The sequence below is a fragment of the Podarcis gaigeae genome, assembly GCF_964106915.1.
Source record: "Podarcis gaigeae genome assembly, chromosome: 10".
Classification (NCBI taxonomy): Eukaryota; Metazoa; Chordata; class Lepidosauria; order Squamata; family Lacertidae; genus Podarcis; species Podarcis gaigeae.
Genome location: NC_139686.1, coordinates 37,040,559 through 37,064,361, shown reverse-complemented (window position 1 = coordinate 37,064,361; position 23,803 = coordinate 37,040,559). Strand labels below are relative to the sequence as shown.

Genomic DNA, 23,803 nt, shown 5'->3' with positions numbered 1-23,803 from the left:
ATATCTATAAAAAATTGTTATTTGGTATAAATGTTATCCAGTGAATACAGAACTGCCAGAATGGCTTCATGGTTGCCTCCCTTCCCGCAATGTACAGGCTATGACCATCTGGCCAGCAGTACATCATACACTTTCCAAAGCCCTGTTTGCCACTTGGTCTTGACGCGACAGTCCAGGATTCGCTGCCCGTAAGTGCAAAGGAGGAAATTAAGTGATCGCTGGAGGAAAGAGGCACTGTGGAGCAGCTGCTCTGTTAGTGCTATAGTGCTGGTTCATAAACCGTTTTGGTCATTAAATTCAACGGGATGCAGGCATGATTAGTACCTAGCTCTGGGTGGACGCACGTACATTTTGATTTATTGTTAATAGCTAGAGTCTTCAGGATGGGATCGGATCAAATTTAAATATAGAACCCCAGTGATACTGCTGATGTTGGAATGAAGCAGTACAGAATACGTGACCCACAATAATTTGATACCGGGTGGCGGGCGGGGGAGTCGGACTGAGTAACGTCCTGCCACAGAGACCCTGTTTCTTGGAACAATTCCACGCCCTCTAAAACATGCCAACAATTCTTCCATTAAAGTGATTGCCTGAAGTCTATGCAGACCACAGAAAGAAAGTCAGTGTGGCTTTTATCACTCTAATTCTCTCAATTAGTCCTCTCCCCCCGCAGCCCTGGATGCTTCAATCTTTCTCAAGATAATGTAGCTTTTCCCTTAGGTTCTCATTCAAGATTTGTCAGAGAGCAAATATGTCTCATGCGTTGCTCTGGCTGCCATTCAAAAATACGCTGAAGCTCTTGTTGTCACATTGTTGCTATCCAAACCATCCCTGTAGGTTAAAATGTCTTCCTTACCCCTTTTATTCACAGTCTACCAGCTCTGTGCATGTCTGCATGCAACTTCCATAAGGCTTTCTCCATAAGAGGGGGAGGGCAAACGTTTTGCAAAACAGGTCTTGGCGTACGTGAGACATCCCAAACCCTCCATGGCACCCTCTTTCTTGCCTCTTTCAGTTGTGTAAAGCATTGGAACCCAAGCATTGCAGCACAGATTTTTATTCTGCAAAGTCAGGAAGGCAAGGCTGGCAAGGACAGGATACGGCAGTCAGCTGTGTCCCTATGCAGTTCAGGCCAGTGGGAAATCTGACCCAGAAGGTTTTATAGGTCACACACCATATCACATGACTTGTGGTTCCAGCTACTTCTTCTGTAGCTCATTTCTTTAACCAGATCCCAGTGGTGATGCACATACTGTCTTTTCCATTTATTGCCAAAAGAGATTTTAGGAATTGATCTACGATAGGCACAGAGGTCATAGCTGTCAACTTTTCCCTTTTCTTGTGAGGAATCCTATTTGGAATAAGGGAATTTCCCTTTAAAAAAGGAAAACGTTGACAGCTATGACAGAGGTGCAATTACAGTGGTACCTCGGGTTTTATACGCTTCAGGTTACATACGCTTCAGGTTACAGAACCCAGAAATAGTACCTCAGGTTAAGAGCTTTGCTTCAGGATGAGAACAGAAATCACGTGGCAGCGGCACAGCAACAGCAGGAGGCCCCATTAGCTAAAGTGGTGCTTCAGGTTAAGAACAGTTTCAGGTTAAGAACGGACCTCCGGAACAAATTAAGTACGTAACCAGAGGTACCACTGTAGTTTTTAAATCTTGACTTTAAGGGAGCTTCTTTGAACTGTGGAGTTGTGGGATCTGAACAATTTTTAATAACTGTTTTCCTCTGGCAAAATACTAAACCAAACCAGCTTAAAGAAAGTTAGAAGACAAGTTACAGTATTTTGAAAATATATTTTAAATTGTTTTGATTTTGTGATCAATGTTGCAAAACAAATACATTTTAAAAAATGAACTAAGTTTAGCGTCAATGAAGGGGGAAAGGGAATAGAAAAAGAATGTCTGGGGTTTGTTTTGGGTTTTTTTTTTTTTTTGCAGAATCTGGATTTCATATTGGTCTAAAGAATACATGTTGGTTCTTTGGTTGTGCTTGCCCCATTTCTCCCAGTGCTATGAATTTCCAAGAGAACAGTGCTACTCAGGTTTTGTTTCACTTGTAAGGAAGTCACAGGGAATATATGGCATTCCATAATATTTGTGTTTAATTACAATCATGCATGCTGAGCATAGACAGAGATATGACATTAAAGATACCCCGAAGTTCACTGCATGGACATCAGATATTTCAAAGAGGAAGCAAGCATCCAAATTGAACAAGTTTTTTTCAGAGTCCAGGGGCAGTTCTCTTAGTCTCTTCTATGTGTGACCCTGCCTCCCAGTCTAAACTTTTGCACTTGCCCGCTTCTGCTTAGCTGGTCAGGGGAATAAAAAAAGTGTTGGGTTTGCCCATCACCTAAACCTTCTTGGGCCTTGTTAGCTGCCTTTGAGAAGCATTGCTTGAACATGATGGGTTATCAAAACTCTTTTGTCAAGTATCTTACACAAATTTCTCATACGAAACCTATAACACACCTTTTAATGTAGTTCTAATTCACTTGAGTGGGACGCGGGTGGCGCTGTGGGTTAAACCACTGAGCCTAGGGCTTGCTGATCAGAAGGTCGGCGGTTCGAATCCCTGTGATGGGGTAAGAGCCCATTGTTCGGTCCCAGCTCCTGCCAACCTAGCAGTTTGAAAGCACCTCAGAGTGCAAGTAGATAAATAGGTACTGCTCTGGCGAGAAGGTAAACGGCATTTCCATGTGCTACTCTGGTTCGCCAGAAGTGGCTTAGTCATGCTGCCCACATGACCCTTGGCCAGTAAAGCTCCCTTGGCCAGTAAAGCAAGATGAGTGCCGCAACCCCAGAGTCGTCCATGACTGGACCTCATGGTCAGAGGTCCCTTTACCTTTAATTCACTTGAATAAATGCCCCAAGTCTTAGGGCCTAGGATATTTATTGCACCAATCACATATTAAGAGTCCAAGGATGCAATCATATGCACCAGGAACGGGGAATCTGTGGGTCTCCAAATGTTGTTAGACCCCCCCCATCCCACCATTCATAGCTGGTTCTGATGAGAACCCAACTGGGCTTACTTCTGGGTAAGCATTTATTTATTTATTTATTTATTTATTTGATAGATATGTAATATGTTGATATCCTGTCCTCCCTCCAATCGAAAGCTCAGAGAAGCAAACTACAATAATAACAAAGCAATCATATCTCAATAAAACTTCCTTAGAACCACATGATCAAATAAGTAGGACCACATCCCCCAAATAATTCCTTCATAGTTACTTGAATAAGTTTGCACTGTCAACTAATCCTGCAAATGGTGGGAAATGTGAATAAGTACACCAAATATCAAAAGATCTCTACACTTCTGTTTTGTTTATTCACTTTTGAATTTTGCTGTCCATATGTGCATTTCTTTTTCTTTTCTTTGTGAGCCCAAGCCGGCCTTCTCACCATTTTCATTTTCACAATGACTGCTTTTCTATTAGGACGGCCTTCTGGATTGCAACAGAGTCGCAAAACCGTGGTGCTATCCTGGCAGTTGCAATCAAGAGAACCAGCCTGTTCTTTGAACAGTTCTGCAGTTGTGAAAAGAGGTGCAGTCACAGCTCTTCCCAACCCACTCCTGCCCTCGTCCCTTCTCCCCTTTTGCCTACGACAAGGCAACACAGGAGTCCTGGTGGCTCTGGCAAACAGGAGAAGAGAGATGACCAAGTGCCCTAAGGAAAGAAATAGTTTTTATTGTCGCACAACAGTCGGAACAGATCTGGGCGTGAGTAATCTGGAATCTGGCAACTCTTGCCCCAGCGCCATCTGCGCTGGCCATGTGGATGGCAACTGTGTTCAAGGACTGTATCGGGTCGTAAAAGCTTCTACCCACTTTAAAAAGCGACGGCGTCATTTTTGATTGATATTAGCAAGCCCTATTATGTCACATAGCTTCAATCAGCATTTCTCAGTAGTCAGACTACATTAGTTTGGGTCAATAATATCAGCAATCCCATGGGACAAATTTACTTGCATGTCTTTGTCTGGTAATGATAATGACATTGTCTGCCTGTGGGGAATTGACGTCACAGAACTAAGCAACCCAGGAAGAGCCTGAGTGAGCAAAACAGAAAAAGAGTGCAGAGGGGACTCACTGACTCAAATGATGCACTCTAGGAGGATGCTACTATGGTGCAGCTGATGGGGAAAAACAATAATTAAGTACCTTTTTTGGAGAAGCAAACATTCTGAACTACAGGCAAAGCAGCCAATTAGATACTATGCCTAGGTGTCTCCACTTTGCCACTTTGTCAGTTGCCCGACTTTAAATAATGTCTTTGGCCTTAGTCAACAATATGTAAAATTTAGAAGGAAAGGGACCTTAGGTTCTGCTACGGTGATGTAAAAACAAACAAACAGGTGATGGGGGAAAAACCATTGCCTAAGATCCTAGAGAACCAATACCAGTCAGCACAGAATATATTAGTATAGATGAACACATAATCTGATGGCCTAGTGTATGATCCTAAAATTTAGAACTTGCATAGGTTCTGGTGGTGAAGACTTTCCTGCCCCCACCCCCCACTAAAAACTCCTGGGTGGAAGGAAAGAAATAAATACTAATGTGAAAGATGAATTTCAGATATTTCTGATCCCTAACTGATGATGGGCAACTTTGACCTACAAAACTGTCTCTGGAAATGCTATCTCTGCACCAGCACGTCTGCCATGCCTCCACTCTGCCTAAGGACAAGGTAGGCAGGAGTTCACTATTCCAAGTTACAATTTATCTGTGAAATGTTCTAAGCTCAGATGTTCTCCCACCCAAAATAGAACAGTAGCTAATCATTTGTTTTGTGTGTGTGTGTGTGTGTGTGTGTGTGTGTGTGAGAGAGAGAGAGAGAGAGAGGGGGGGGAGGGAGGGAGGGAGGGAGGAGCAGCATTTTTAAAAGAATAACAGTAATTTGAAGAAACCTGGGTGTGGTTATTTTGTTTCCTTGCCTTGTAACTGCGTACATATAAGCTCTTCTCTTTGTATATTGATTTACTATTAATACACAGCTTCATTTGTATGTGTGCTTACAGACATTTAATTTAGAAAGAGGCTCCGTCACTATTGCTGTAGCAAAGCCAAAGCATGCCTAAACTAATTAAAGCTAAGTTTGTACACTGATTACAGCTTTGCATAAGATGCATTCCTGTGCTCAGGTTCTTGTTTGATACGGGGATGCTTAGCTTTATGTGACAGTACATGAAGCAAATACTCCTTTCCTAATGCTCCAGGATTTTGTGGGAAATTAAGAGTGTTGCTACTGCCTGCTGCTCTATTTTGATATAAACCCACCCTGTCAGTTTGGAACTGTCCCTGGCTACTGGGATATTTCTACCAGATCTTCTTCATTCCAGAATGCCATTGTTGCCTTTTTGGATTTTGCATCACTCTCTTTCTTGAAGAAGCCCAGAACTTTGTTATGTCTTGCAACAATGGTCGCCCTGTGAGCCTCAGCACTAACCAAACATGTGATGACATTTCCCACCGCCTAACAATCTACTCATGACACCACACTGGCTTTCTGTGCACCCCTCTTTCCCTTTTTTGGCTCCATTCTAATGATTATGAATGTGGAAGTCAGCTCCACTGAGCGGGAATGAATCCCAACTAACATGCATAAGAATGTCTTGCACATATGTGTGCAGGGCAACACTATGCAAACACAATCTCCTGATAAAATGCAATGCATCACTGGTTCCCAATTGCTAAGTACTGCAGACCCCCAGTTTTGCAAAAGCCAATCCATGGACCCCCTACTTCTGAAAGGGTTGATATCTCTAAGGTAGTCCTTTTATGTGAATGGTGCCATGGACCCCCTGGGTTGGTTATGTGGACCCCCTGGGGTCCATGAACCACCAATTGGGAACCACTGTGATTCTTGGGTTGGCTGTATTGTGCCAGGGATGATTTTGTATACTGTTAGCTGCTTCCTAGTCAGTAAATCAGACAATGAGCCCCAATAGATCAGGACCCTTTTTCTTGTCCGTTTGCAAGCTTCCCTTGGCGCACTAGGCAAAAGAGTTGTTTTTATTTCCTTCCTTCCTTCCTTCCTTCCTTCCTTCCTTCCTTCCTTCCTTCCTTCCTTTAATTTAAAGTTATTCTATGCCTCTAAATACCATGTACATAAAACTGAAAGCTCGCATCTCTTTTAAGACTGCGGTCTATGACAGTTGTAAGTGGATGTAACTTCCAGATGTTTAGTATTCTGAATTACATGCAAGAACAGAACAGTGCTATTTGCAATCCACTTGGTTCTCCATTTGGCAGTTACTATTTATTCCTTTTGCCACTTGTGTGGCAATGGCATTGAGTTTAGAGCAGACTCTTTATGCAATAGAGCTACTATGTTGGAAAAACCACAATGGCCCCTGGCATTTATGCAATAGAGAGTGATCTTCAGCTACTGGCAAAATGACTAAAATAGGTTTTCCACACTGCTGAGACAAGTCCATACACTTACACTGATGATGTACAGTAAAGCTTTTCATACTGCTTTGGTCGTCCAATGAGCGGGGCATAGTAGACAGATGTGGGAGTCTTGGAATGTGGGCGAGTCTTCATACAATCAGTTTATAGGTCAACCATTTTTGATGCATGGGATCTAGACTAGCTTTTTGGCTCCACATCTGGCCCCAGCACGTGGGCCAACTTTGTCAGGTGGGTGGGGCAACCCACCTGTCAATCACGTCACGCCATAATTATGGTTGTCTTGACTACCTGTCACAACCCCTTGCACAGGGTTCTCAAGTGCATATTCATGGAGGATAAGGTATCAAGGGCTACTGTGATGTTAACATATGAGAGTGCTGGAGGTGAAATAGTTAAACAGGTTACCCAATCAGAACCTGGGGGTGGAGTCAGAGGGACTATAAAACCAGCTCTGGGAGGGGCAAAGAGGAGGGAGTTTGTTGGGAGTTGGGTGGTTGGTTGGAGTGGGAGTGAATTGGGATAGAGTCTGTGGATAGGTTGAATCAGTGTAGCAAAATAAGCTGAGTCAGGAACAGTTAGGGGCTAGGCAGACAATTAAATATCCGAGAGGTGGTTTAGTGAGTAAGAGCAGGTAGCAGAAGTTATAGGTCTGGATAGGCACCCCATGATTGTAATTGACTGAGACCGTTTATGAAACCACACGCTTGTTAAACTGAGATAAATAAACAGAAGTTTATGTTCCAATTTAACCCTGACTGGACTCAGGATTTTACCAGGTAGGGCCTGGGTGATGGCAGCGAGAAATAAAGTGGTGGCACAGGGATCAATAGACGGTGAAACGTCCGGGGACCCTGTGTGATGGCCACAGCTACTAGTCATTATTCAGAGGCAGTGTGCCTCCGAATATAAGCTGCTGGGAATCAGGAGTGGGAGAGAGCTATTACCTTCTTTTCCACCTTGTGAGCTTCCCACAGGCATCTGTTTGGCCTCTGTGGGAAACAAAATGGTGGATTAAATGGCCCTTTGCCCTATTCAAGCAGACTTATTCGTTTCTTAAAGCCAAATGGATCAGACCCCAAGTGTTTTGAAATGACTTGCATAGATTAATGAGTGCAGCCGGTGTTGGTATTAAATCAATGATAATATAATAAGATTTTTCCTAACCGCTATCCTAGAGGGGATTTTTTTTTTTAAAAAAAGGTTACAGTCATATATTTTCTAAGTATATTCATCTTTTTTTATTTAGTTCTAAATATGTTCTCCCAATTTGTGAGGGTTTAATCACTGCACAGAGTGCATTCAATTTTATCCATCCTCTTAAAAATAAGAGCCTTTTTTGAGCTGGAAACCTTTCAAACGTGCTTTCCCAAGATCCGTCTGGAACTCATCCATCTTTCCTCTGACAATTCACCTAGCAAATATTTGCCCGTGTTAATTGTAGATAACCAAAATGCCGTTAGTGTTTACTCTAATGATACATCATTTCTGAATTATAATTGGACAGCATTACTATGGAAATTCTCCTTGAGGCAGCATCCATCTACAAGCCAAGTTTGTTCATTGCTATCAGTCTTCTGAAAAGTTCAGTTAGCTGCAGCATGTAGGCAAAAACCTCAAAATGTTTAAATTAACATTAAAAGAAGAGTTCATCTCCACATTCATTTAGAAACCTTTGAGTATCATTCCTTATGACTTTCGTTCCTTGGGGGCCTTTTTTCCTTGCGGTGCTATCAACAAACAACAAAAAACAAATGTTTTCATTGGCATTTAACATGTTTGTTAGCATAGCACAAGAGAAGCCACTTTGGATTAAAGGCAGATCATGCCATACATTTAAAGCACATGACCCTCCCCCAAAAGAATTATGGGAACTGTAGTTTCCCCTCACAGAAATACAATTACCAGTATTCTTAACAAACTACGGTTCCCAGGATTCTTTGGTTTGAATATGCACACTTTTAAAAGGATAATTTACTTGGCATGCTATTTTGTGTGCATATACAAGTTTATTCTCAAATTTTGCCAGAGGAGTAGTCTACACTAAAACACCTTGGGTAGATCTCATTGATCCAGTATCAGTTCCTCTTGCTTTTGTTCACTAGCTCCAGAATCAATATTGGCTCAATGGAAATCTATCATAAGTGCATTCTGCTTTCAATAGGCGGGCCTTATGCTTGGCTGGAAAAGTGGTAGAAGAGGCAGGTATGACTATAAATGTGCTGGGAATATTTGATCCGCAGCTTAGATTTGGACTTGCCGATCAGAAGGCCGGCGGTTCGAATCCCCACGATGGGGTGAGCTCCCGTTGCTCGGTCCCTGCTCTTGCCAACCTAGCAGTTCGAAAGCACGTCAAAGTGCAAGTAGATAAATAGGTACCACTCCAGAGGGAAGGTAAACGGTGTTTCCGTGCGCTGCTCTGGTTAGCCAGAAGCGGCTTAGTCATGCTGGCCACATGACCCGGAAGCTGCACGCCGGCTCCCTCGGCCAATAAAGCGAGATGAGCACCGCAACCCCCAAGTCGGTCACGACTGGACCTAATGGTTAGGGGTCCCTTTGCCTTTACTTAAGGAAAGGATACAGATTCAATTGGATTTGAAAACATTGCCATGTGCAGGTAGTTCTACAGAGGTGGTGTGGTTTGGTTTGATTTGGTTTGGTTTGGTTTGGTTTGGTCAGTCAGCAAATTTCAACATGCTGACACACATTCACAGATTTTCCCTGGCAGAACTACCTGGTAGAATGTATGAAGAGTCCTGCTGGATCAGGCCAAAAGCCCATCTGGTCCTTCTACTCCAGCATCCTGTTCTCACAATGGCCAACTAGATGCTCATAGGAAGCAGGACCAATGACTGGCATTCAGAGACATATTGCCTCCAACAGTGGACAGCCTTATTCTCCATCTTTGTGTAATCCTCTTTTATAGGCATCAAATTGGTGGCAATCACTTTATCAGCACCTTGATCCATGCTCACACAGGTGAGTCAAGGAATGCCTCTTTAAATGAACCACAATGTTTGGGTGTGAGATCAGATTAGGGGAATTATGGGATTTAAATGGCAGCTCTCAGATCCAGCTGCTCAGCACTGATTGGAATCCAACAAAAAAGGGGAGGACTTGACAGGATGTTGCATAGTGACACCATGCACTTAGGTTGGCCTTGGAGATGTGCATTGCTCAATCCCAGGCTGCTTTACAAAAGAAAAGAAAAGCACTTGCCAGTTGGACCTGCCTCTGTAAAGATGCCTTTTCAAGCAGCTCCCACTCTGCAGACTTGCAAGCACAGACATGGCGAAGAATGATGTTGAAGGAGCCACCATGGACAGAGCTTTCGGGTCATCACATTGCATCATTTTAGACAAAACACTTTTCGGTGTCCCTGGCTCACATATTCACTGAGGGATGAGACACTGGCTCGAGTTATGCACATGCATGAGTGAGTCAGCTCTGTTCTTGCACTAGTGTGAGAGGAAAGCCAAAAGGATGCAAAGCCTTTGCGGGGAGTGGGATCATAAACTGTTGGAGTGCTGGATGCTGAAGCTCAGGCGCTCTCACGGCAAAACTAGCAACAGTTGCTGCACGGATCATTTTTTAAAAGTCAAATCAGTTTCACTTCCCTGAATGTGATTGCCTCATCTGCTTCTCCTTCAAATTACCCAGATTGTTCTTGCATCATCTCTACAACATCTCCCAGTTCTCTGTTTTCTTCACTCCTTTTTCCAAGCTCTCTCTCTCTCTCTCTCTCTCTCTCTGAAATGCCGCAGGCTATGAATAATCTAAATCTAGTGACAGAGCTTTCTGTCACTTCCTCAAGCAGAATAACTTTCTAACACTGTATTTGAAACTGTCTGCTGGTAGAATATTTTAAATCTGTTTTCCAAAGTGCAAATATGGGAAGGGGAAGGGGTGGCAGTGAGGAATAATGCCAAAATGTACCCCCCCCCTCTCTCTCTCTCTCTCTCTCTCTCTCTCTCTCTCTCTCATGGTCTATTGATTCTCTGTTATTCACATAGAGGGTGGTACATGGCTTCTACTTGCCTTAGGCAAGCAGACGTTTTCCCGTTTTTCATGCCATTTTCATTGCACCCCGTTGAGGATACTTGGAAATCAACCAGTATATTTAGTATTTAGCCACCTGTTTCCAAGCCTCTTCCTATATAATTTAGGTAATGAGCATAGATATTTATTTCTGAGCTCCTAGAGGCATGTGGCTGTATTTTGGATGCTTATCTAACAAGAAAAAAGCACCGGCGTTTGGTCTGAAACCCCTAACAAGGCACATGACCATACTTAGGCTGCACACACATGACATTTTATTCCAGAATCAATGGATACCCAGTGTTATTTGTTTTGTTTTTTTAAAAATGTAGTCCACATACAACCGAGATCTATTGCATATTTTTTTGCCCTTGTAAAGCAATGTTTCATTTATTCTACATTGCCATACAGTGTGCCCATTTGAAAACAGGTGTAGTGCTGTGTGTGTGTATGCACACCTTCCCAATGATGTTGTGAGTGAGCATATACCAAGATCGTAATCACCATTTCCTTCTTCATTCACCTGGGGCATGTGCAGAGGAAGAGGCATGAACAACCTAAGCAAGGGGAGGGTTTTCGAAATGTGTATCAAGTAAAAACCAGCAACAAGAAGGTACCAAGGGAAGTTGGTGGGGGATGTGATAAGGAGAAAAGTGGTGGTGCCACCAAATTTTGGAGGGTTTTGTAGGGACTTTTAGAAATTGTTTTGTGGGCTAGATAAGGCCCATTGACTGATGGCTAGATATCCCTAGAACAATGGAATGAGTTGTTTTTCAATGTAGCTTGCACTGTTTTTTAAAAAAGTGACTAAATTCACTGCTCAGGAAGCGTGAGAGTGTGATGGATTGCCCATCTTTCATGGATGGCAAGGAAGCATCTTTTCACCAACATGTCACTTTTTCTCTAATATAACCCAAGACCCGTGATAGGCTTTCACTTGCCAGAGTCTTTGTAATATATTATGAATGCGGTTTCACATATAAAACACATTCTTCAACATAATTTACCATGACCCAACTGCCTGAACACAGAACATACATTTCTGACCCAGTAGGAACACAGGACAAACGATGGAGCCAACACAAAGCACTGCATGAATAAATGGGACACAGCTTTATTAACTACATTTCCAGTTGGTTCAGAGTAGAAGTAACTAACATAGTGCCCTCCACTATGGACAATAACTTCCATCATCCCTAATCACTGGCAATCCTGACTGGGGCTGATGGAAACAAGTACAACAGCATCTGGGGGGGCACAGCATTGACCACCCCAGGGTATGGGGGCAGGCACCTTGACCTGCCTAGGCCAACAGTCGGGAGCCTGCCTGCCCAATAGCCAAAACTGGCTGCAAGGAAACCTGGAAGGAAAAATTCCCCCCCTCTATACTGCCTTGGTCAGACCACACTTGGAGTGCTGTGTCCAGTTCTGGGTGCCCAATAGCCAAAACTGGCTGCAAGGAAACCTGGAAGGAAAAATTCCCCCCTCTATACTGCCTTGGTCAGACCACACTTGGAGTGCTGTGTCCAGTTCTGGGTGCCACAATTTAAGAAGGATGTTAACAAGCTGGAATTTGTGCAGAGGAGGGTAACCAAGATGATTAGGTGTTTGGAAACCAAGCTTTGGGGATGCTTGAGGGAATTTTGTATATTTAGCCTGGTAAAGGGGAGACTGAGAGGAGAGATGATAGCCATCTTCAAATATCTCAAGGGCTGTCACATGGAGGATGGTACAAGCTTGTTTTCTGTTGCTCTAGAGGGTAAGATCTAAACTAATGAATTCAAATAACAAGAAAGGATATCCCAACCAAACGAGAACTTTCTGACAGTAAGAGCTGTTTGACAATGGAAGAGACTCCCATGAGAGGTGGTGGGGTCCCCTTCCTTGGAGTATTTTAAGCATAGGTTGGATGGTCATCTGTCACGAGTGCTTTAGTTGAGATTCCTGCATTGCAGGCATTGGACTAGATGACTCTCAGGGTCCCTTCCAACTCTACAATTCTATGGACGCTGTAACATTACCACTGTGGAAATGAAATTCAAGTGTCTGTCCATTTACTTCTGTGTGCAGAATGTGGAATGGGGGTCACCTTGTCCTTCACCTCAAGCAGGGAAATGTCGAGCCTTTTAAGATACACCAGCTAAAATTGGGCAAGATGCCCACTGTAGCTTTTATATGACACAGGCAATTTTAGGCTCTTGACAACTCCTGATGAAAATGCAACACAGAGAGTTCAGAGAGTGATTCACTGACTATTTATAATGGTCAGTGAATTGCCAGACAGATAATGCCCCCTGTTTTGTCACAGTTTAACCACAGTTTAGCAATTTGCAAGTAGAAATTCACAATTTCCCAGTTAACTCTTCCACGGATGAACCTTCATTTTCCATATATTTATATATCTGTCACCATTTCACTGTACCATGAAGCACTACGGGTTGCAATGCAGACACCCCTTCAGGAAAGAAAGTGCCCGGGGCATCTTGATTCTGCTGCCATGCTTCTTCCAGAGATCCCTCTTTAATTCAAAGGCAGAGATGGGGAGCCTGTGGGCCTCCCAATGTTGTTGGGCTACTGCTCCAATCAACCCTGGCTGGCATGACCAATAGTCAGGGATGATGGGAGCTGTAGTTCAACAGAAGCTCAAGGCCTGTAAGTTCCACATTCCTGCCCAAAGGAGTGATTCCACAGAAAGGCATGGGCATAGGTGCCATCCATCCATCTATATAGATTTAAACTGGGGAAAGCACACACTGCACATGCTTTTTTTACAGCATACAAGAAGCCAGGTACCCGTCCTGAGGAATTTACAATTCAAAATTCAACATAGAGTTGGAGAGTAAGGAGAGGCAGGAGCACTGATTTTTTTTCTTTAAAAAAATGTTTAGGGGTACTCTCATTTTTCTACTCATATTGAAATACTGCCCCTCAGTGAGGCCAAACTTAGATTCACAAAATGTTTACGGGTATGTGTCCCCCCACATCCCCCCAGAAAAAAGAAGGTACAAACTGCATCAGCTGCAGATACTCAAGCCTGGTTACAGAAGAAGAAGAAGAAGAAGAAGAAGAAGAAGAAGAAGAAGAAGAAGAAGAAGAAGAAGAAGAGGAGGAGGAGTTTGGATTTGATATCCCACTTTATCACTACCCGAAGGAGTCTCAAAGCGGCTAACATTCTCCTTTCCCTTCCTCCACCACAACAAACACTCTGTGAGGTGAGTGGGGCTGAGAGACTTCAGAGAAGTGTGACTGGCCCAAGGTCACCCAGCAGCTGCATGTGGAGGAGCAGAGACGCGAACCCGGTTCACCAGATTACGAGACTACCGCTCTTACCCAGTACACCACACTGCCTCTAGTAGGGCAGGGATGTCCAACTTCCAAGAGACTGCGATCTACTCCCACTAAGAGATCTACCCACTGTATTGACCAAAGTTGTTGAGCTTTTTGGGGGGAGGAAGAGCCAAAGCTGTAGAGCTTTTTCTTTTTCTTTTCGGGGGGGGGGGGGAGATCGATCAGGATCACACGATTAACCAGGATTGACCAGGGACCTACCGCAATAGACAAGTAGATTGCGATTGACCTGTTGGACATCCCTGCAGTAGGGCATAGGAACTAGGGGCTCGTACCAAAGTCTGAATGAAAGAAGTGGGTTTTGAGGAGGGATTTTGCAGTCTGTGAGGGAGGTCATATTATGCAGGTGATCTAGGTGAACTTTTGAAGCACCCTGTGAGTCCCTGATCTGTTGGTGCAGAACTTGGGTAGACTGAACACAACACACACATTTGTGACCTGACTGGGCCATGTGCCAGGATAGAAGTGCTCACTTGCAATTGGCAGGATCTTTGGCACTTGCAATTGGCAGGATCTTGACAACATCTGGTAATAGACACTACTGGACTCTCTATTCCCTCTCACAAATTTACTTCTTTTTTTTACCCCAATTTGTCAGAGCAGTCGTGAAGAAGGTGGTGAGTCTGTGAAGTGGCTACAGGACCCCCAGATGCCACACCCATCGGCCTTCTGTGTCCTCAGTGATAGTAAGGAGTAGCCATTGTCAGGCCTAGCTCTTTCTTCACAAAGGACTGTGTGGAGCTCTAGCACTGACAACCATTCCTGGGACCGAGCTCTGGTAAGCTTTGGCAACTCTGTTCATCAGCAAATTGCAAACAGAAAACTATAAGAGTGTTCCTATTTATCAGTGACCTGGGAGAATGATTCCCTGCTAACATGACCCAAGACTAAAGGAATGGAAGAAGATCCAAAAACAGGGAGATGACTGCATTCGTGGGTATCTGACACACTTCATCCAATTGCTTAACAAACCTTACTAGACAACAAATTAAAACACAAAGCGGACTCTGCAGTCTGGTGGTGATATCTGAGAGCATGCGTTTAAAGTTCTTTCTTCGCTGACCATGCACAATTAACCTCGTGAATTTGGAGTTCGGGCAGCACAAGTTGTTGAACAAAAGTTCAGTTGCTCATGAATAATTTGTTTTCTAATGCACACGCGGAGGCAATTGTTCAACACAAGCCTTTTTGTGTTGAAGCCATCTGTGACTCACGGCATCACTGAGAATGATGTGAGTTCTTTATGTGGGAGCAACCATACGTGAAGATGCCTGGAAATGTCAGGCATAAGGCCACCTAGAGAGAAATGATCAAGATTGTATGGAAATAGTAAATTCTTTAAAATTTACCACTAAAAACCAATCACTTATGTGTTTTATTATGGTCAATTGACCAATAAACAAAATACAAATTTGCAGCCTCATTAGAACCAGTTATGAATGATTAACACTGGCAAACTAGGAACTAACAGTCATAGCAGGTCTGAGAGTTACGATATTTTACCACTTGTTTGGTAATAGATTTAAGGTCAGGGAAGCTACTCAAAAGGGTCCCTAAGGAAAGGCAAAGAAACTTCCTCATAAGAGGATAAACTATACATTCTCTAAGCCCTGGAAATTGTTTCAGTCTTTGAATGATTACAATGCCACCACCTATCCATGAAGAGATCTTTGTCAAATTTTCTGTCTAGGATCTTAGAGGGGGTCATGGGCTGGCTGGAGGCACCAGCTGGGGAACCCCCAAGGGAACCCCCAGAGAAAGAAGGCTCAGAGCCAGGGACTGGTGGTGGGATGACCATGAGTGGTCAGAGAGAGAAGAGGGAGCAGACTGGGAGGAGGAAGTGGCAGAAGCTGAAGAGACAAGCGGTATTAGTGAGTAGGAATAAGCTCGGGCAGAGAGCAGTCCTGATTCATAGGCTGGAGAGGAGGGGGACCAGGAGACAGAGAGAAGGCAGCCTATGGAAGAATCTAGGGAGTCTCTCTGTCTAGCTGAAACCAGCTCGCCTTCCCCCCGGTCTCCCAGAACATGCAGAAAAATGAAAAGAGCAGAGAAGAGATTGGTTGTATGCAGGCACAGTCTCTGGTTGCTTGGCAAAAACCCTGGAAAGGAAGGGACTTAGGCAGCTGTGGGAAGGCCTTCACGTCTCACGACTGCCTCATTGGGGCAAGACCTATAGTGCGATCACTGCACTTCTTTGGTTTCTTGAATAAAGAGTTAACTTCATTGACACTGGTGTTTTTATTGCTGACGTACTTTGACCTTAGTGGGTGAAATATGGAAATGGACTGGACTGAAAACCCTGTAAAAAACATTTACACGTGGCATTCATTTGCCAGAGGCAGTCCAAGTCAGGCCTAGAGACTGTGGTGTGCATAGTTCACTAGCTGATAGGCAGCTCTTTGCACACCTATATTTTTTGTTCTCTGCTTGACTATAGATTTGGCTTGCGCTAGATCAATGACAGCAGATACGTGAGACAAACCAGCAACACAATTTCCCCCCATTAAGTCCCTTTTCCATATACACAAAAAAGAGTTGAGCAACTCCTGATATGCCAGAGACATTGGCGTGGCAGAGGATCAGTTCCAGATCTAATAACAAATAGAATCTGTCTATGCCAGGATACTTCATGAGCTACTAAGTCCACCTTCGAGATACACGGCAGTGCTAGGGACACTGTTGAGTTTATGCAGGTGAGCTCTCAGAGAGATGGACTGAATTACTTCTAAAGAAAAGCTAAGCTCTGGAAACGTGACTGGGGCTCTCCACACAAAGCAGGACTTGAATACAACCGTACTCTCCCCACTTGTGATTTTCAGCAACAGGTATTCAGAGGCATACTGCCTCCAACAATGTTGGTAAAAATGCAGCCATCATTGCTAGTAGTCATTCATATCCATGAATATGTCTAATCCCCTTTTAAGCCACCCACATTGGTAGCCATCCCTATATTTTGTGGGAGAGAATTCTGAACTTTAACTATACGTGAAGAAGTCTTTCCCTCTATCTGCCCTGAATCTTTCAACATTTAGTTTCATCGAAAAGTCCCACATTCTAGTATTTATCCATTATCTCCAAATCGGGCATATTTTTATACTTACTTGCCTTTTTGCTGAACTAAAAATCCCCAGATGCTGGAAATTTCCTCATAAAGGAGCATCTCTAGTCCCTTGGTCCTTTGGGTTGCCCTTTGCTACACCTTTTCCAGCTCTGCAACATCCGTTTTGGGGTGAGATGACTAGAACTGTGCACAATATTCCAAGTGTGGTCTCACCATTTTGTTGTTGTTTAGTTGTTTAGTCATGTCCGACTCTTCGTGACCCCATGGACCAGAGCACGCCAGGCACTCCTGTCTTCTGCTGTCTCTCGCAGTTTGGTCAGACTCATGTTTGTAGCTTCGAGAACACTGTCCAACCATCTCGTCCTCTGTCGTCCCCTTCTCCTTGTGCCCTCCATCTTCCCCAACATCAGGGTCTTTTCCAGGGAGTCTTCTCATGAGGTGGCCAAAGTATTGGAGCCTCAGCTTCACGATCAGTCCTTCCAGTGAGCACTCAGGGCTGATTTCCTTAAGAATGGATAGGTTTGATCTTCTTGCAGTCCATGGGACTCTCAAGAGACTCCTCCAGCACCATAATTCAAAAGCATCAATTCTTTGGCGATCAGCCTTCTTTATGGCCCAGCTCTCACTTCCATACATCACTACTGGGAAAACCATAGCTTTAACTATACGGACCTCTCACCATAGATTTGTGCAATGCCCTTAGGACTATGTTGTCCTTCATATTAAAGGTGTTTACTAAATTTGCAGGGTTATTCTTTCATATTCTTTTAAAATTAAAATAATACTAGAATAAATGAGCACTTTCAAGTTCAGATGCAGATTGTCAAAAGATTTTGCCATATTGCCATATTTCAAAGTAATCCTCTTTAAATCTTCAGTAACACTACTGCATTAAGCCTGGATATATATCTCTGGAGGGTTTTGTGCTTTTTTTGGGGGGGGTAGAACTATCACAGCTGATTCTCTGGCTGACTCATTAGCATACTTCATGGCACATGTTCAACAACTACAATGCATTGCAAAACAGAACAAAGCTGTAGATCCCAATCTTTGCTTGGTACAAAGTGTAAGGTACATTGAGTGACACAATGATCTAACATTTAAAATACACGCCTGGTTGTTCTACATTCCCATTAAAAATAAATCTCTTATCTTTGTGAAGGATGAATTGATTGAACTGCCTTTGCAAATTTATGCATGCCAAATGCAATTAGCCATCAGAAGAGAAAACAGCACATGGTGGAACGTTTTCAAACATGCCTTGGCAACAAGCAAGGCAGTGATAGAGCACTTTGCAGGATAAGACCCGTTCGCTTCTATATGAACTGAGGATGTAGGTGGCCAAGTAAAATATTTAACTGCACACCACAAGTACCTGGCAATTTTGCACGATTTGGAGAGAAAGCCTGACTCCACCATAAAGCCAACTGATGGGCTTTCATACCCTCCAACATTTCTCAGTTGAAAATAGGGATATTCTATTCTACATCAGGGGACACGGGTGGTGCTGTGGGTTAAACCACAGAGCCTAGGACTTTCCGATCAGAAGGTCGGCGGTTCGAATCCCCGCGACGGGGTGAGCTCCCTTTGCTTGGTCCCTGCTCCTGTCAACCTAGCATTTTGAAAGCACGTCAAAGTGCAAGTAGATAAATAGGTACCGCTCTGACGGGAAGGTAAACGGCATTTCCGTGCGCTGCTCTGGTTCACTATAAATGGCTTAGTCATGCTGGCCACATGACCTGGAAGCTGTATGCCGGCTCCCTCTGCCAATAAAGCGAGATGAGTGCCACAACCCCAGAGTCGGCCACAACTAGACCTAATGGTTAGGGGTCCCTTTACCTTTACCTTTGTTCTACATCAGGAAGCTTCTCCTGTGTTTGATTCCCTGCACACAGATGCGTCATTTGCACATATACTTCTGTCACCTTGAGCAAATTACAACCTCTCCACTGAACTTACCTCACAGGATTTTTGGAAAGAAGAAAACATATGAGGGAAGGGATAATGTACACCACAGTCAATAGATAAATGAAATGAAATAATTTTTTTAGCTATAAACTGCTTTAGCACACACGACTTGCCTGCTTGATTTCAATGTCAGTTTATGACTGCAGCCTTGTTAAGTTTTTAAGTTCTGAAATAACTTTTCATATTTTAAGGTGTTTTTTTAAAAACAAAACAAAACAAAATGAAGTTTTTGGCCATACTTGCCACCAGTTGATATAACAGCCCCCCCCCCCAAATAATCATTCCCAATCCCAATCCCAACCCTGTGTAAGGCATTTATGGGAACCTGTGGCCCTCCAGATTTTGATGGTTTCCAAGCCCCATACACTCCAATGGTCAATGGCCGCAAAATGCATGTTATGTGCATTTTGATGTGAAAACTCATGAGCTGCTTCAGAATGGTGTGAATAATGCTACCATGTAGTCAGGAACAGTCTGTTGTGTCCTTCATTCAAACTCATGACTCATCCTGTGTGCCATTGCTTCTTTGAAAAATAAGAACCCTTTAGACTTTCTCCTAAATACAGTTGTCTCAGAGTTCAGTTTCATTATGAACCAGAGAACTGACCTTAACATCAGACCTCATCATCAGATGTTGATTCAAGCATAACTCAGGAAAACAAGTTTAATACCCAACAGCCTTAGAGGTAAACAGGATTAATATTCTTCTCAACATCTTCCTACCTATCTATTTATGTGGCAGTCTAAAGTTTCCGATCTATCTTTATTCCTTGTGCCCCCTCAACAACTTCCTCTCTGCTATTTTAAGGTGGCAGTTGATACTCATATAAAATTCTAGCTATCTGTCCCATTTAGCTCATCTTTATTTTGAGACTGTCAAAAGATAACTAATGAGTATTGGTCCTTGACTCCCCACCTTAAATTTGTATCAGTTTACATTCAGTGTTGAAGGCAACAGAAAAATCTGAGATAGTTCAATGGGCATTTGGAAAATAGTTGTGATAGAAAACTCCTGACAAATCCATTTCTGCTTGTACTGGGGTAGGGGAGAGAAAGAGAAAGGGCAGTTTGCTTCATCCATTCTTGTGAGGAAGACTTGGGAGATTCAATCCTGAAGGGACAGGGACAGAGTAAGGGAGCCACATGGGTTGAGAAGGCCAATCAAAGAAAACTGTAGCTGGAGTCAGGCTTCTCAAGCCAACTCCACCCGCCAAACCAACTCTCTTCTTTCTCCCTCCCTCCCTCCAATAGTGTGGGCTTTGCCAGTTGCCTTTTCAAGGGGATGACTAGGATTTTTTTGGGAAGGGGCTGGACTTCTTGATTGGCCTTTAGGATCCCACTCTTTATTCTGGCTTTCTGGGAGCCGTGCTTCTGTAGTGGCAGCAAGACGCATACACGTACAGTCAATTAAAAGTTGGTTTTGTTAAGTTGTGGGTGAACATATCAGACGACACGGCGATTCTTCAAACAGCTCTTGTTTATTCACAGGCCAGAACAGAACTGAACTGAAGGGTTCAGCCAGCCTGCTTATATAGAGCTCCACTACAACGCAACTGTAACAACTTTCTGTAACTATCCAATCACTGAACGTCACTTTCAATCCCTTATTTGCATATGAGTGAAAACTATCTACAGTATCCCCCTGCTGGCCCAGGATGAGAACTTCAGTACATAACAGGTTTTATTCCAGAAAAACATGCCACTTGTCCAGAGCTCTCTGCCCCCATGACTTATGGCTACCCTGATGATGACTCAAATAAATCCTCAGCGTTGTTCCTCTTCCTCTGGAAACAACACATGAAAATGAATCTCTTCCATCGCTTCTGTGTTGCCTTTGGATACACCTGACCTGTCAGTGGTTTTTTGGGGTGGGGAGAGGTCAACTCTTTATAGCAAGATGACCAAAACTATATTACAAATGATCTTGCCAGATTTGCTCTTCAGGCGCCAAGGATAAAGGGATCTTATAAAAAAAAATGTATTGATTGTGCATATGATTCTCCTGCTTGATATATTTGTATATTTTATGATATGAATGGGATTTGTATTTTTGGTTGTTTTTACACTATGTTTTTTTCATGGAAGTTGCAGTGGCCTGGCAGGCTAGTCAATAAGAAAGAAGGAATAATAGCAAAGGATAAACAATTTATTTAAAGACCTAGAAGACACTGGTCCCTTCCAAATGCAGATTGCCTGTTCTCAAGTTGATGAATGTGGGCACACTTAGCAGTTTCTGCTAAGCAGGCAGTAGAAATATGGAATTCATTGACAGTTAAACTTCTAAATGTCCACTCGGATCAGAATTTTTGACAGGATTATGCAATTCTTCTTTCAGGAAACCCTCCCAGTAGCTATGGATGTTCCAGGACCTTTCTGAATGACTCAGAATTATATGAATCCTGACACACACAATTACCATATTATCCAGTGCAATTTGCAATAATAATAATAATAATAATAATAATAATAATAATAATAATAATAAAAACCAGCCAAGTTTGTACTTACTTTTGACAAAGTCATCTCCAAAGCATAAGTTTGCTTTTGCATTTAAAAAATAAAAAGGCCAGCTTAGTCTTATTATTGAAGTATTGCTTGTTATTGTGATTCAGTTCACAGAGGAGTGTACTGCCCCTTAGGGATCAAACCACCTTTTGAATAAATTACTTCCGACATTTTATTCATAACTGGAGGCCTGAGAGCTGGAGCGTCTTTTCCAGTAGCATGTCCTTGCTGGTTTTGTTTCTGGATATGCAGCATGGAAAATAAAAGCTTGAAGCAGGGTGGGGTGGAGGGGAGGTAAGTAATGAACTCACAACTAATGTGTGCGCTAGATTTTATCCTCTTTCCCCTTTTCTTTTCAAATGCTTTTGAATGGATAAAGGACGCTGCCTAGCTTTGTGAAGAAACATTTTCCGCTGGGGTTTGTGAAGAGGATTCAGGTCTGTTTCGGTAGGATGAAGTTTCATCATCAAGAGATTAGCTTAGGTCACTTTAGTCTGCCAGACCATTAGTCCCTTATCCTTCTTTCTCTTCCCCCAGTTATCAAGCTTGTTGTAGTCATTTATTACATGGGGAAAGACTCCCCCCTCCCAATGTAGCCAGCTACATAAAGTCCTATTTTATTTTATTCTGAATAATTTATATCTTGCTTTTCAGGACAAAAACCCTCCCAAGGCAGCTTTGAGGAAATTTTAAAAACAGAATAATATAATAAATATGTTTTATAAAACTCCCTGCTCCTTAAAGCTGTAGTTAAGATGCCAGTACACAAACATATCAGTAAAACACAACCTGCAACACTTTTTCTGCTTAAACAAGTTCTGCTTAAAGGCAGCACAGATAGATCATCAATGCCTCTTTGAAGAGAGAATTCCAAATATTTGGGGGCCATCACTGCAAAGGACCTGTCTCTAGTATCCAGTCGGATAGACCTTAACATCAGACAACTGAGCAGATTTCCTGATCCATGCAAATGGATCCTTCAAATAACCTATTCAGGGCTTTAGAGGTCAAAAGCAGCACTTTAAATTGAATCCACAAACAACATTGTCAGTACAGTATGAGTAAAATATTCTGGCTTCCACATTCCATACCAGATAACGTTTCTGCATAATATTCAAGTGTAGGCAGCCCTACATAGTGTATGCCAGGCATAGGAAAATTCAGCCCTCCAGATGTTTTGGGACTACGACTCCCACCATCCATAGCTAACAGGACCAATGGTCAGGGAAGATGGGAGTTGTTGCCTGGTGTACGCTATAGTAGTCTAGGCTGGATGTAACCACTACATAATTCCCCACCACTGCCTGCCCCACTGGTACAATCCTAATAATAATAATATTATTATTTATACCCAATAATAATATATTATTTATAGCCACTCTGGGCGGCTTCCAAGAAAACACTAAAATACAATAACCTATTAAACATTAAAAGCTTCCATAAACAGGGCTGTCTTCAGATGTCTTCTCAAAGTTTGATAGTTATCTTTCTCATTGACATCTGGTGGGAGGGTGTTCTACAGGGCGGGTGCCACTACCGAGAAGGCCCTCTGCCTGGTTCCCTGTAACATGGCTTCTCGCAGTGAGGGAACCGCCAGAAGGCCCTCAAAGCTGGACCTCAGTGTCCGGCCAGAACGATAGAGGTGGAGACGCTCCATAAACAGCTACTAGATATAAAGGGCTTGGTCTCTCATATAATATAATGGCTTTAAAAATAAAATTATAATAGTATTAAAACGGAATGAGGAAGAAGGAGGCAGGCATTCAAATAAGGCTCTGTTGGGTGCTATGCAGGTTTCATCTTGCACCTAGAATTACTGGGCTGTTGTTCTGAATGTGGATTTGTGTCAGGTGTGCATGCAGGAGCCAGGCCCTGTGACCAATAGGACTCTGCAGGACTGGGGCCTTCCTAAGTTTGTTCTGAAGAGGCAAGGAGCGGCCACACAGGTGAGGCTGATTGGTAACTCACAGCACCTGGTGGCAAGAGCTGGGAAGGGATATAAGGTCAGCATTTCCCTTTGGCTCTTTGCTACAGCAACACATTCCCTGCCTTGCTGTGTTTGACTCCTTGCTTCTTGATCCTCAGACCCTGACTTCATGACTCCTTGCTTCCTGACCCTCGGACCCTTGGCTTCTTGACTCCTGGCTCTCTGATCCTTGGACTCTTGGCTTTCTGACTCCTGGCTTCTGGACTCCCATTCCTGCTCTCACCCTGCCATCTTGCCCCCAGTCCCGATGTCCCCAGACGGGACTTCGATCGCCCGTGAATCGGAGTGTGTTAGGGGAGGGGTAGTACCTCTGCTGGTGGGATGTGTTGTGTTCCTTCTGGGGTAGTCTGTCCATCTTGGGTCCTCACCCTGCACTCAGCTTTCATCTATGTCTCCTAGAAGCTGTCAGCATGCAGCAGCGGCCACACCCTGAGAACTGCTTTGACTGGCCGGCTAAACCAA

General features: G+C 43.3%; 1 long non-coding RNA gene across 1 annotated transcript; it reads left to right on the top strand.

Moving 5' to 3' along the window:
* Window positions 1-4,569: 4,569 nt before the first annotated feature.
* On the top strand, window positions 4,570-14,431 carry LOC310825865. The gene is made up of 3 exons (XR_014555550.1): window positions 4,570-4,710; window positions 10,884-10,949; window positions 14,419-14,431. It is a non-coding gene; the product is annotated as an uncharacterized lncRNA (long non-coding RNA).
* The last annotated feature ends 9,372 nt before the right edge of the window (window positions 14,432-23,803 follow it).